The following is a 13,791-nucleotide window of genomic DNA, read 5'->3' as shown; positions in this document are numbered from 1 at the left end:
AAAAATCTTTTATTTCAACTCTAGGGACTTTGAAACGTCGAGAAATGACAAAATTGTTAAATCGACAAATCGGAACCATTACAATAACTTTCTGTATGAAGTTAAAAACTGAGAAAAAAATACACACAATTTTATAAAAAATCTATCCAACAAATTTGTAGCCGTTATTACTATTGCCCTCCGCGAATCTGCTTAATTTCCAAGTTTGAACTCAATCGGTTCAATGGTTTGGCTGTAGGGGCGAGGTGGACGGAATCGGGGGACCCACTTTTTTTTAACTTCTTTACAATCGTAATGTCATGTTTCATTAAAATCTTAGTTTCCAGTGTAAGCTTTTTGTTTTGTAGCCCTTTATTATTAATTGATGTTTTGGTTGACCTTGTGGAAAGGTAAATATGTTATATGTAACCCTTATTGACCAATCATCTAGTACTCAAGCAATGAAAGTATACCATTGTATTTTTTTACGAAAACAACCTATAAAGAAGAATAATGAAAGGCTTTACAAATTTGGGACAGAATAAACCTAATAAATTAAAGCATTTTACAAGGTGTGATAAATAGTTTGTTTAGTCTTGACCATAAATTCTGTAGGTATTCAAACCAAGAAGTTGTAATTTTGATGTCAGAAATATGCAAATTGTATTGTTATCGAAAAAAAACAACAAAAATTGTGCATAAATATTTATAATTCCATTCACAGCTGTGTTTATGAATTGCTCCAAATATAGACTGTGAAATGGTAAATCGTCATCAGTGACGAATGATGATGATGATTATGATTTTAAATTCTATGAATACAATGTGACCACGATTCTTTACACATTCATTCATTTGATAGTCATCTTAAATCAAAATAAAAATAAGAAAAGCCACGCAACTCGTTGGGTGTTTCGTCATCGTGTCAATAAACGGCACGACGACGCGACGCAATGTAGCGCGTGATTGTAAATAGCATATTTAATTAGATAACCCAGCCAGCTATGGTTATGGCGATAAAGTACTATACTTATAGATATAGTTGGATACGAGTATAAAGTATTATTGTTAGATGGATTAGTCATCAGATCGAAAAGAGGGAAAAAAGTGAATGTGACTCTGAAGTCTGTTAAGTGTGAGCATTTGAAAAGTTGAGTCAGCTTAAAATATGACCGTGTGGCCTAATGGATAAGGCGTCGGACTTCGGATCCGAAGATTGCAGGTTCGAGTCCTGTCACGGTCGAAGATTAATACCTTTTTAAAAACTTTTTTTCTAAAACCAATTTCTAGAACTTTTATTGAGATATTTTTGTTAATAATGGGGCGTACATTTTATGTCTTTTTTGAACTTATTCTTTATAAGCAAACATTTTATAATTTTGATCAGTAACTTTACTTTGGAGGTAATTTTAAGCAGACCGATTTTTCGAACTGACATTTTTGACAACCTAAAATCATTTTGTTGGCTTTGCTAATAAGTTATATTGTAGACTCCGATAAATTCAATATCATGGATTAAATTATTTTGCAAAAACATAGAATATAAAAGGTACAGCGATTTTAAATCACATGATCTTGGAGGACCGCAGCCAAGATAATGCAAATGTACTCACTGAAAGTTTCTTTCGATAAATTGATGCGTCGGTCGTCTTAGGTTAGGTTAGGTTGGAGTGGCTGTCCAGATATCATTGACACACGTAGACCTCAAGGGTCCATTGTGATACCACTAATGAGGTTACTCATGGGAGAGTAATGAATTTAAACAAACCATTTTGTACTTTTAATAAAGTTAGAGAGACGTTTTGTGTCAATCGTTGCCAGTTCATTGGTATTATCGAAGAAGGGATTACCGAGAAAGTAATTCCTTCTACTGGAGAGTGCTGGACATGTACAGTACATAGAAGGTGTTGGACTGTTTCCTCTTTCTCCTTGTCCATGCAGCTTCTACAGAAGTCATTTGTGTAGACCCCTAGCCTCAGAGCATGTCTACCTATGAGGCAGTGTCCCGTTATTACTCCAATTGTAGAGCTTATACTTTGTCTGCTTAGTGATATCAAGCCTTTTGACCGTTTTAAGTCAATACTTGGCCATATTTGCTTCGTTGCCAGGCAGGTGGTACTTTGTGACCATCTAGTATTTGTTGTTTCTAAAGCATATTGCTTGAGAAGATATTTGCATGTAGCAAGTGGTGTTCCTATGTTATGTTTTTGTCTAACATAAGGCAGAAGTGTTCCGTTTTTGGCGAGCTCATCGGCTTTGCAATTTCCCGGAATGTCTCTGTGGCCCGGCACCCAAATGAGGTGAATGTTAAACTGTTCCGTCATCTCCTTTAGAGATGATTGACAATCGTGGACTGTTCGAGAGTTTGTGGAGACAGACGCGAGAGATTTAAGAGCGGCTTGGCTGTCCGAGAAGATTCGTATATCCTTACAAGATATAACGTTTTCTTTGAGCCAGGATAGTGCTTCTTTAATCGCCATTACTTCTGCCTGGAATACACTACATTGATTGGGAAGTCTATAGGATAGACTGAGATTCAGTTGTTCTGAAAAGATACCACTTCCAACTCCGTGATCGGTCTTTGAACCGTCAGTATAGAAGTGTACCGCATCGTCTTCCACACTGAAAAAACAAACGTGCATTAATATAAAAAACGGCGTTTATTAACTGCTTATTTATTGTCACAACAAACTTTTTCTCGTCAGAGTGAATGGTTTATTAAAACAAATTTCTGCGTTTGATAATCGTTTGTTAATACTATTAACGGCCGTTTATTAAATGAAAAATAAAGCACTTAATCACCGTTTATTAAAATAAGTAACTATATTAATTGCCGCAAACATTTTAGTTATTGAAAATAATTAATCGTTTATTGCCACAATAAACGAAATGTGTGAAAGGGGACTGTTAAAGATTATATCCCAACCTTCATCTAATATCACAACCAATTCTTAAATTTACAAATAGTTTATTATTTTGTATAACCTTATTCACTGACAAATACAAATTTGGGAATTAAAAAATAATAAACCGTTAATTGTTGTAATGAACACCCTTATTAATAGACGAATTGGAAAATTTACAAGCAGTTTATTATTTTTTATAACCTTATTCACTGACACAATAAACTTTGGTAGTTGGAAAATATAGAACCATTTATTGTGACTATGAACAAACATTATTGAGAGAATTGTTAAATATTATATCCCAACCTCCAAAAATAAAATTGATTCCTTGACTAAAAAAAATTTAAATCATAAAGATAACACTGCACTCAAACTCAGCAGAACTAAATTTCACGACGCGACGCGGAAAATCATTATTTGTATGAAATTGTATGAGGTACATATATCGCTAAACTTTATATCATTTTATACGAATTCTTGTGAATCGCAGAAACACTGCAGTCAAAATAAGTAAAATGTTCAGTATATTTATAACTCGTTCTACAAGAACAAAAGTCCTAGAGCTTAATTGATGTCTTTTATATTTGTTTTTAATTCTATATAGGTAATAGTTTTGGCTAAGTATATATTTATTTATTGTTTATATGTTTTATTTAAGCACACAATTTTTTGATAAAATCGATCTTCAAGTTAATTTTTAATGTGAAATATTTGCATTTAATATTATATGATAAAGAATCATAAGAGATTAATAAAATCATAATATAGAGTTTTTTTACTTGCATTTAAAGTCATTAAAATACGGAACAAAAACACAAGCCTTCATTCATAGTTGTTATATTCGATCGTTGGCATCTTTTGGGCTTCCTTACTATTTTGTAAATAATAGTAATGTAAACTGGGTGTAACTAACATGTATGTTGTAGATGGCTGTGTTTTTAATTAACAATTGTTATATATAATAAACTATTTATCAAAAATAATAAATCGTTTGTTGAAATTTAACGAAAAATTGTATTTTTTATCTAGATGCAGAGTTCACACTTTTTCCTTAAAATCTTTATAGTCGATATTTAAAATGTAATTGCTGGGTATCGAAATATGTCTCACCTACAGAATACATGATTCCCAGAAATGTGAACTCTTAGTGTGAGAACAAGAGCAATAATTTTTTGAGACTAATTTTATTTGTGAAATGTCCAACTTTAGTGCATTTCTCTTACTCAAACCTTTATAAAAAAAATGTCGAGTCACACATCTCATATCAACTTCTACTTTAACTTCTACCAACTCACATTAACCAGCCAAACCGAACTCATTTTAAGTTAAAACACATATATAATGGGTCAAAGGAAACTTTCAGCCCATTTCAGCACTCTAAAGAAAATGTAATAAGATATAGTAAGGTTTCGACTCATTGTAAATATACAAATCTACGTTCGTATTTAGGGAACGTAAGAAGGATTTGTATCTTTATAATGCTTTATCTTCTATGACTGACACTGAGTAAGCGTGATCGAATAAGGGTCTGATTACACGATTCGTTTTTTGGTTGTTTCACCTTTTGGCAAGCACGAACGTTCATGATTACATCGTACGCGAATATGTAAATGTGTATTTTGTGAAGGGATCACACTAGCGATTATTTCATTATACATTTAATTCCGGCCATTGACTTTAATCCACACTACACTTCACTATAGCCAACCTATATTTTAATGTACTCTCATTCATTTCCTATTTTTAACTTCCCATAGGAAGTTATTGTAATGGGTCCGATTTGTCAAATTGAAAATTTTGACATTTCTCGACGTTTCAAGGTCCCTAGAGTCGAAATAAAAGATTTTTAGAAAGATGTCTGTGCGTGCGTGTGTACGTTTTAAGCGAATCGACAGACGGGATGGGAAGTTATCAGTGTGGGTCGCATCCCAGCCTCTTTTAAATAATGCACTCGCATTTCACTCATGGTCATGAGTATCAACCTCATGCACTAAATTATAATGTATAATAATATTAACAATAGTAATAATAATATTTGTTTAGGTAAAGTGTTGTTAAAAATAAGGTTAGCCAAACCAATGTAATTGATAGTCATTTAAATTTTTATTAAAACACTCAAATCTTAAATTTTCTAAGAATAACTATAGATTTTATCTTTTATGTTAGATTGACCAAGTTCTTACATTTTTAAAGTATGCTCGACCGCCATCTTTTTATATCTAGTTTTAATCCTACTAACGTGATGAGCTATTTTTTCAAATAAATGTTGATTTAAGTTTTCCTTTCTCCTATTTTTGCTTTTGTCCGAGTGAAAACGTGGTATAAGTCGGCAATATATTACAAAAGAAATAAATACCATATTCATGTATTTTAACTAACCCAATTACTAATATGGCAATAAACAGTTTATTAATTTTCATGGCGGTTGTTTACAAATTGAACGAAGCGTCTGATAAAAATAACGGAGTATAAATAAGAAACATCATGTTTATTAAAATCAATTAATCGTTAATTGCGTTTATAAACCCGTTTATATAAATAAACATCTTGTTTATTAATTTAAATAAACCATTAATTAATTATCAAATTCCTAGCTAAAAAATATAAACATTTCTTTGAAATTTGGCAGTATAAACGGAGCTTAACAATACTTTTAATGTAAGAACCTTTTTTGACGAACTGAACGAACAAATGAAGTGCCGCCAAATTTCAACGAGCAACAACGAATACAAATCATTTAGAAAAAGAAGCCACACGAAAAAGTGGTCTAAAGTGCATATAAAAAAAGTGAAGTGATTATTAAAAAAGTATATGTGCATCAGCTAACTAATCAGGTGAGTTATTTTTTAGTTATTATTATTAGTTGTTATTATTAGTTATTATTATTATAATTGCGAATCTCCTTACTGCAACGCGCAACACCAACAAAATGGTTTCGCCATCTGTTGATTGCATACCGCTATGAGCTACTCGGCGGCGGCGGAGCGCGTCAGTAAATTACACAAATTTTTCTTTTAATTCTCATCTCATTTCTTGAATATTTTTTAACTTAGTACCACAGTAATATATTTATTTATATCCATAAAATGTCACACGTTTGTACGTCCGTACGTCCGTACGTTCGTGACGTTTTTCGTAGCTCAAGAAACAGAAGAGAGACTTCAAATAAATTTTAGAAATGCAGTTAATACAGCAGAAAGATGCAGAAAGGGTTCTCAAGAAAATAGGGTGAGTGGTGAACATTTTCGTTACTCCTACATATCTCACGAACTAATAACGCTAGAGACTTGGAATAAATTTTGTATTATACATTTTAACATAATACCAAGCAAATACATATATTTTTACAAAAAAAATCCAATCAACACAAATTTTGTTTATTAATCGATGATATGGAAAATGTTTTCTATTTCTCAGATTGTCAAGATGCAGCCTTACTCTGGGCCCTACATGGGTATTTTGTGCCTTTCCAAAAAGTTGTGAGAAAACACAAATAGGGAAAGAAACGTTCACGAGGTTTACTATCTTGATAAATTGCAATTAAATTACTTATTGATAATTGAACTAAACTACAAAAAATAAATATTATGAAATTAAATTTGATCTTTTTTATTAGTTCGGAATTCTTTATTTTCAGTTTTTTTATAATTTTCAGCAAAGATTTCGATAGTGAGATCCAGGATGAAGTGACTCATTGGCGCTGTAAACAGGTTTTTTTGGAAGTTGTAAACTTTTTTTAAACAACATTAATATGAATGTTTTCTTTTATACGTTTTAGATCAATCTTATGCTGGACTTACACGGCTGTAAAAGTTTCATTATTTTTGCCTTTACGTTACTATGTTTTGTCAAAAAACACGCTTTTGACGATAAATGGTAAAAGTATGGCAGAAGTAATAAGCTTTTGCAGTCATGTAAATCCTGCTGAAAAAAAGGATTTATTTTAACAATCCTGTTTGTTAATGTAACAAATGGGTTTAATAAACGCAGTGAACAAATTTATTGAAATCAATAAATTTTGTTTATTGTGGTTATAAACTTATTTGTTAATATTATAAACAGGATTGATAAATAAATTGTTTATATTAATGAACGCGTTTATTAAAATCAATAAAATTTGTTCATTAAAGCTATAAACGAGTTTATTAATATTATAAACGGAAATAATAAACATTTGATTATATTTATGAATGCATTTATTAAAATTTGGTAGTACCCGTGGCATGATGGTTAGTGCGTTGGACTGTCATGCAAGGGGTCTTGGGTTCAATCCCTGCCTGTGCCACCTTAATTAAAAAAATAATTTTCGCGGGTACTGCCTCTTGCGAGGAATTGACAATTCCTTCAAGAGTAATTCTTGTCATGAAAAAGTGCTTTCTCAAATTAGCCGTTCGGATTCGGCCTTAAATTGTAGGTCCCTTCCATTCCTGACAACAGTACTCGCACACAGGAATGGTTGAGAGTTGTAAGTCACTAGGCCCTGGTTCACAACGGACTGTTGCGCCACCCCATTTGATTTTTTGATTTTTGATTTTGATTTATTAAAATTAATAAATTCTGTTCCTTGGGATTATAAACAGGTTTATTATTATTATAAACGGAAATAATAAAAGGTTGTTTATATTTATAACGCATTTATTAAAATTAATAAACTGTGTTCATAAAGGCTATAAACGGGTTTATTAATACTATTAACGGAAATAATAAACGGTTGTTTATGTTTATTAATTGATTTATTAAAATCAATAAACTCAGTTTACTGTGGTTATAAACTAAAATTTTAAGTTGTTTGTAAAATTTTCACCCGAAAATGGAGAATAATAAATGATTGTTCACTGACACAATTAACATGTTTATTGGACAAATTCCATCACTATATTCATTGCCTCAACGAACTTTTTAATTATATTTACGTACCTTTTTGGTTCAGTGCAGGGGTCCCTCTTCTTCCCAGGAGGATCTTAATGGGATGGACACATGGAATCTATTACCAAATACCATTTTTGGGGTGGTATAGTCTAATCGATCTGGGATAGATCTGAAATTGTCTAGAATAGTTGTATGTCCAGTATTGTTACTGGTCCATTGAGAGGTGGCTCTAAGCCTTACACATGAGTTGGCAGCCACCTTTTTAGAGAAGATGTCAAGTGGTGTTAGGTTTAAAAGCACTTCCAATGCTGCGGTTGGTGTTGTGCGAAGTGCTCCTGTGATGCACATACCTGCTGACCGCTGGACTTTAATGAGTTTATTTAGATTTACCATCTTATCCAGTGCGGTCCACCATACGACGGCTCCATAAATAAGTATCGGCCTGATTACCGAAGTGTATAGCCAGTGGGTTATTTTTGGGGAGAAGCCCCATTTTGATTCTATGGCCTTTTTACAAGTAAAAAGCGCTACAGTAGCCTTTTTGACTCTTTCATCAATATTTGCCTTCCAATTTAGTTTTTTGTCTAAAATGAGGCCCAAATATTTAGCTTGGTCGGAAAAGCTTAATGGTATTCCTTTAATCTTGGGTGGGCTAATCTGAGGAATTTTATATCTTCTCGAGAAGAGTATTAATTCTGTTTTGTGTGGGTTGACGTCCAATCCACATTGATTAGCCCATTTAGTTAGCCTGTTTAGGGCATTTTGTAGGAGTTCCGAGAGAACTTGGGAGTGCTTCCCAGATACGGATATCGCAACGTCGTCAGCGTAGGCAATCACCTTGAAACCTTCTGTTTCCAATGTTGTAAGTAAGTCGTTTACTACCATGTTCCATAAAAGAGTCGAAAGGACTCCACCTTGGGGAGTGCCTCGATTCATCGATCTGGTGGTAGTAAAACTTCTCATGTTAGAAATTATTGTCCTGCTTTTGAGCATGAGACTTATAAGATCTATGAGTGACTTCTCTAATTTCAGCTTATCCATTGCTGTTGTGATCGCCTGGTAACTGACGTTGTTGAAAGCTCCTTCAATATCTAGGAACGCTACCAGGTTATATTCTTTGTATTCGAGGGAATGTTTAATAGTACGTACCAGTGAGTGAAGTGCTGATTCTACTGATTTTCCCTTAGAGTAAGCATGTTGAGCTGTGGAAATGAGACATGGTTTTAAATTATGTCTGATATAAATTTCAATCAATCTTTCCAAGGTTTTAAGAAGGAAGGATGATAGGCTGATTGGTCGTAGATCTTTAGGGTTAACGTGTGAGGGTTTCCCTGCTTTGGGAATGAAGACTACTTTTGCCATTCTCCAGGCTTTGGGAATATATCTCAACCTTACACAGCTTGTCAGAATGATATCCAATGGTGGAATAATCATGTCTGAGCATTTTTGTAGTTCGGCCGGAATGATTCCATCTGGTCCTGGAGATTTATATGGATCAAAGCTGTCTATGGCCCATTGCAGTTTTTCCCGCGTTATTAGATCAACTAAATCGCTTGTAGAAGCTTGAGACTCTGATGTTAAGTCGTTGAGTATGTTAGAACTACCTGGAAAGTGGGTGTCTAATAACAGATTAAGAGATTCTTCATCTGTGATAGTCCACGTCCCTGCTTCTGTCTTTAAAGCACTAGGTATTGTTGGACTTTTTGAGAGAATTTTCCTGAGTCTTGAGGCTTTTGAAGTATTTTCTATTTTACCACAAACATTTCTCCAAGAAGATCTCTCTTTTTTATATTGCTTTAGAGCTTGTTTGTATAAGTCCCACCAATGAGGTTTCTTTTTACCCTTTAAAATGGTTACAGGGCATGAAGATCTCATTGATTCATTTAAGGCTTCGGTGAAATGATTTACAGAAAGGTCTAGTTCATCTTTACTGGAGGAGCTTTTAAGAAGGTTGTGATTAAGCAGTTGTGCTAGTACCTCCCTATAACGCTCCCAGTTTGTATTCCGGTGATTTCGAAATCCCGTAGATGTATTTGCTACATCTTTGAGCTCAAACTGAATGTATTTGTGGTCAGAGAAGGAATTCTCTTTTGAGACATGCCAGTTTGAAATCATATTGTGGATCGAGTCAGAGGTAAGTGTAATATCAAGTACCTCTTTCCTATTTTTGGTTACAAAAGTGGGTTCATTACCAATATTACTTATGAGTAGGTTAGTGCTTAGTAAATAATCAAATAAGTACTGACCTCTCTCATTTATATCAGAGTTACCCCATACCGTGTGATGGGCGTTAGCGTCTGAACCAATTAGGAGACCAACTTTTTTCGATTGCGCGTCCGCAATTGCCTTCCTCAAGGTGTTTCATGAAATTGGGCTGTCGTGGCCAAGGTAGGAGGATATGAGCCAGTAGGTGGCTTTATCCGTTGTAAGGACAGCGGTGGTGGTGTCCTTGTAGCTGTAATTGGGGAGTAAAAATATGTTTAAGTCATTTTTTACTAACATGCATGACCTTGGTTCACCTTTCTCCGATGCATAGGGTAATTGCGGGAGAGATGCCGCGTCGGGAAAGATGCCGCACTCAACCAAACTCATACATCTAGTCATCCACGGAAATTTTATTTTTGAAATTTCTGTTCATAAAGTAGGGTAATTGCAGGAGAGATGCCGCGCTTTTTTAAAAATGGATGTAATTTTTTATAAAAGTAAAAAAAACACAATTTTTCAAAAACAACTTAAAAATGGATTTATTTTCTTCCATTATAAAACATCAAAATAAAAAATTATAAATAATTTCATAAATATTAATAATAATATAAAATATATTATGTGTGCCATCTCTCCCGACATGTGTGGGAGAGATGCCGCATATTAAATTCATTGAATTTGTATGTTATTTTTATTTTGTTTTATCTCCAGCATGTTTTTTTCGTTCCTCATCACGTCCACAGTCTGTGCAGAGGGAAAATTCCGGGTTTGTCCATTAAATTGTTTTCAGGTAAAACTTTGTGAAGAACTTCAAAAAAGTCATTTGCTGCCGATCGATTCATACCCTGAGCGCGGGAAAGGGAAAGTCCTTCGGATTGTCTTAATGAAATGTCTTTATTCCTTTCCAAAAAGGAGGCAAGCCATGCATATCCAGCTTTTTTTTTAGTTGAGTTAAATTTGTGTTTGATATTCATTTTCTCCGCTAGCTTAAACGCCAAGCTCCTAATTCCTTCTCTGTCAACACCAAATCCTGCAGCCGCTAATTTTTTTATGTGATCTGCTAGCTTTCTTTCATTTTCTTTTCCAAGAACACCTGTCAATAGATATACAAATTACCTTCATATACCTTCACAAAGTTCAATAACTAATTAAGTAAATAATTAACCATAGTGGTTTCTTTACAAAATTTCCATCTTTTAACCGTCTCGAAAGAGTTCTAGCCGGTACGCCAAACAATTTTTCGGCTTTCCGAACGGACATCCCATCTTCAATGCTTTTTCGAGCATCCTCCAATGCCTCTTCGCTCCAACTTCCTCGGTTTGTTGTTCTTTTATATTTTCGTGGCATTTCTTATTCCTATATTAAATTTTAAATGCAAAATAAACAATTTAAATATGCGGCATCTTCTCAGAAAAAAAGTGCGGCATCTATCCCCGTAGTGAGGGAGAGATGCCGCACCACGTTTCATATTGAAAAAAAAAACGAAAACAACAAAAAATCACACCAACCACTTCTTTAGACACTATTTAATGACACAAAATACTTACACTTGAGAAAACACGCGATAACTTGTTTTTGGATCCACAAACTGCAACATACTGAAAAATTTCCATAGTCTAAAAGGGTGCGTAAAACAAAAGACAGAAAAAAAACTCGCGTTACATATTCTATGCAAGTTGTTTTTTTTTGTACGTTTTCTTTTGAGTAGGTACAATATTTTATAGCCAGGAGTCCTGAGACCTCTGATGATGGAGTTTGAGACCCACGGCTCCTGTATTAAGACGATGTCTTCCTTGTTCATATGCAGTCGGAGTATCAGGTTGTTCGTGGCCATGATGGCGTGATGGAGATTAATCTGTACTAATCGCAGCATTGCTACTATTAGTCAGATCAACCTCCACCACTGTTTTGTCGGCGTTTTCCTCGTCTGAGGAGGACCTAAGCAGGTCTTCCTCACTCTGGGTGATGCCTAAGGTGGCGTCTTCAGTCTCCATGTCGGAGTTACTGTCGACTTTAGTTTTAGCCTCCACGTCGGATGGCTTATTTGGGGCAGTGGATGTCGATGGTTCCACTTTTGGTGTTGCATCGACCTCCATTTTCGTTGCCAATGAAACGCTTCCCTCCGCTGAAGAGGCTTCTGTAGGGGTCGTGTTTAGCGTATCTTCATCTTTTTTGTATATACGCATCATGATTTCATCGAAACCATACCTAATCACACCTTTGGTCGCGGCCAGTGGAGCCAGTGATTCCCTATTGATTAGCACGAGAGCCGATCTATAGTGACCCACTGTCTCCTTCTCAACCTTTGGTACTTTCCAGTCGTGAGTAAGCAGGTCCGGATTACTTGTTTTGATCAGTTTCATGATCATGTCTGGACAGTTGTGAAGAGCCGGGACCATTATACGTGCTCTTGGCCGGCAAGGAATATTCTCCTTTGCAACAACCTCGAGCTTGGCACCCGGCCAGACTTCTGGCAAGCCATTGACAGCAGCCCTGTATAGATCGAAAGATCTCTGATCACCACAGGCGATGAGTTTGATACGATTTTGGTACCATCCTGCATCGGCTGTGTCTGGGAGAGGCCCCGGATTTTCCTCGATAACAGATACAAATCTGAAACCGAGGTGAGCCTTGACCTCTGCCCAATGATCATGAGAGATGTTACCATGCACATGACTCCTGTCAATGACCGCGGCAATGATCTTACCTTTGAGCGCGTCGCTGAAGGAAAGATATTTGTTGACGGCTGATGTGCTGTTGGAAAGCACCTTCTGCCTTTTTGGTTCGGGCTTGTCACCCTCGAAAGACTTATCTCGCTTTGACGTTGAGTCGCCGCAGGTCGGTTTAGCTTTTTTGCTAAGAAAGCCACTAGCCCACTCGAGTTTACGCGTTTGCTCTGGGGTTCTTTCCGCCGCCGGTATGACACCGACTGCGGCTAGAAACCTTTCGGAATTGCGTTGGTCTCGATTGGCCTGTGACTTCTTGGACTTCTTTTTGGCCGGCCCAGAGCTATGTCCGTGTGTCACAGATGTGGGTCCACCTCCAGATTTAATCGCTACCGATGCCAATCCGGGTGTGCCCTCACCCTTTGAGTCAATTCCACATGTCGCAGATTTTGTCTCTCCGGATGGGGTGTCCCTTTTTGGGGTCGCTTGCGACGTTCTAGGAGGAGCGGGGAAGAGGTGGGGTGTGGAATTTCCGCCATTGGGACTGCCGAGCGTCACAGCTGTTCCACTGACGGGTAATTCCTTCAAGTATATGTTGCGGCTAGTAGAGGGAGAAGGACTCTCGCCACTAGTAGCAACCACAGGGTTGACAACACGTTCACACACCTGATTTGGCTCGACAGCCTTTTCAGGTGATGTGACCGCATTGGCAGCCTTGGTGCGATTTTTTTGTTTTATGATAGTTTTGTTTGTTTGTTTATTTTTAAATTTTTTCATTTTATTCCCACGAGTAAAGCGGAAAGACGGTCAGCCCCGGCAGAGCCGCTTGCCGGGGTAAGGCAGAAATATGACGGACCTTGCCACAGCATCCGAAAGAGCTCGTTAACGGCTGGTTTATCCCCCAGCCTTTCATTCTTCGGCACGGTTTTCGTACTAGTACGCTCACACCACCACTGAAATTAGGAACCTCTAAACTATGATTAAATTGGGTTTCCGAACGTTGCACTATTGAGGAGTTACAACAATTCAGCGATCCAACTCAACCTTAGCTAATCACCATCCTGCCAAAAACGCACAGGACTACTGTGGTGATCATTGCCCGCCTGGCACCCACTTGGAGGTTTTGAATGAGGATTTTGCCGGGCGTCGGTCGTCTTACTCAAACC

At 36.1% G+C, this 13,791-nt stretch overlaps 1 non-coding gene across 1 annotated transcript; it reads left to right on the top strand.

Moving 5' to 3' along the window:
- Nucleotides 1-1,149: 1,149 nt before the first annotated feature.
- On the top strand, nucleotides 1,150-1,222 carry Trnar-ucg (transfer RNA arginine (anticodon UCG)). Its single transcript has one exon. It is a non-coding gene; the product is annotated as a tRNA-Arg (tRNA).
- The last annotated feature ends 12,569 nt before the right edge of the window (nucleotides 1,223-13,791 follow it).

Source organism: Eupeodes corollae, chromosome 1 (assembly GCF_945859685.1).
Source record: "Eupeodes corollae chromosome 1, idEupCoro1.1, whole genome shotgun sequence".
Taxonomy (NCBI): domain Eukaryota; kingdom Metazoa; phylum Arthropoda; class Insecta; order Diptera; family Syrphidae; genus Eupeodes; species Eupeodes corollae.
The sequence above is the reverse complement of the archived record's forward strand: the minus strand, read 5'-3'. Positions and strand labels throughout refer to the sequence as shown.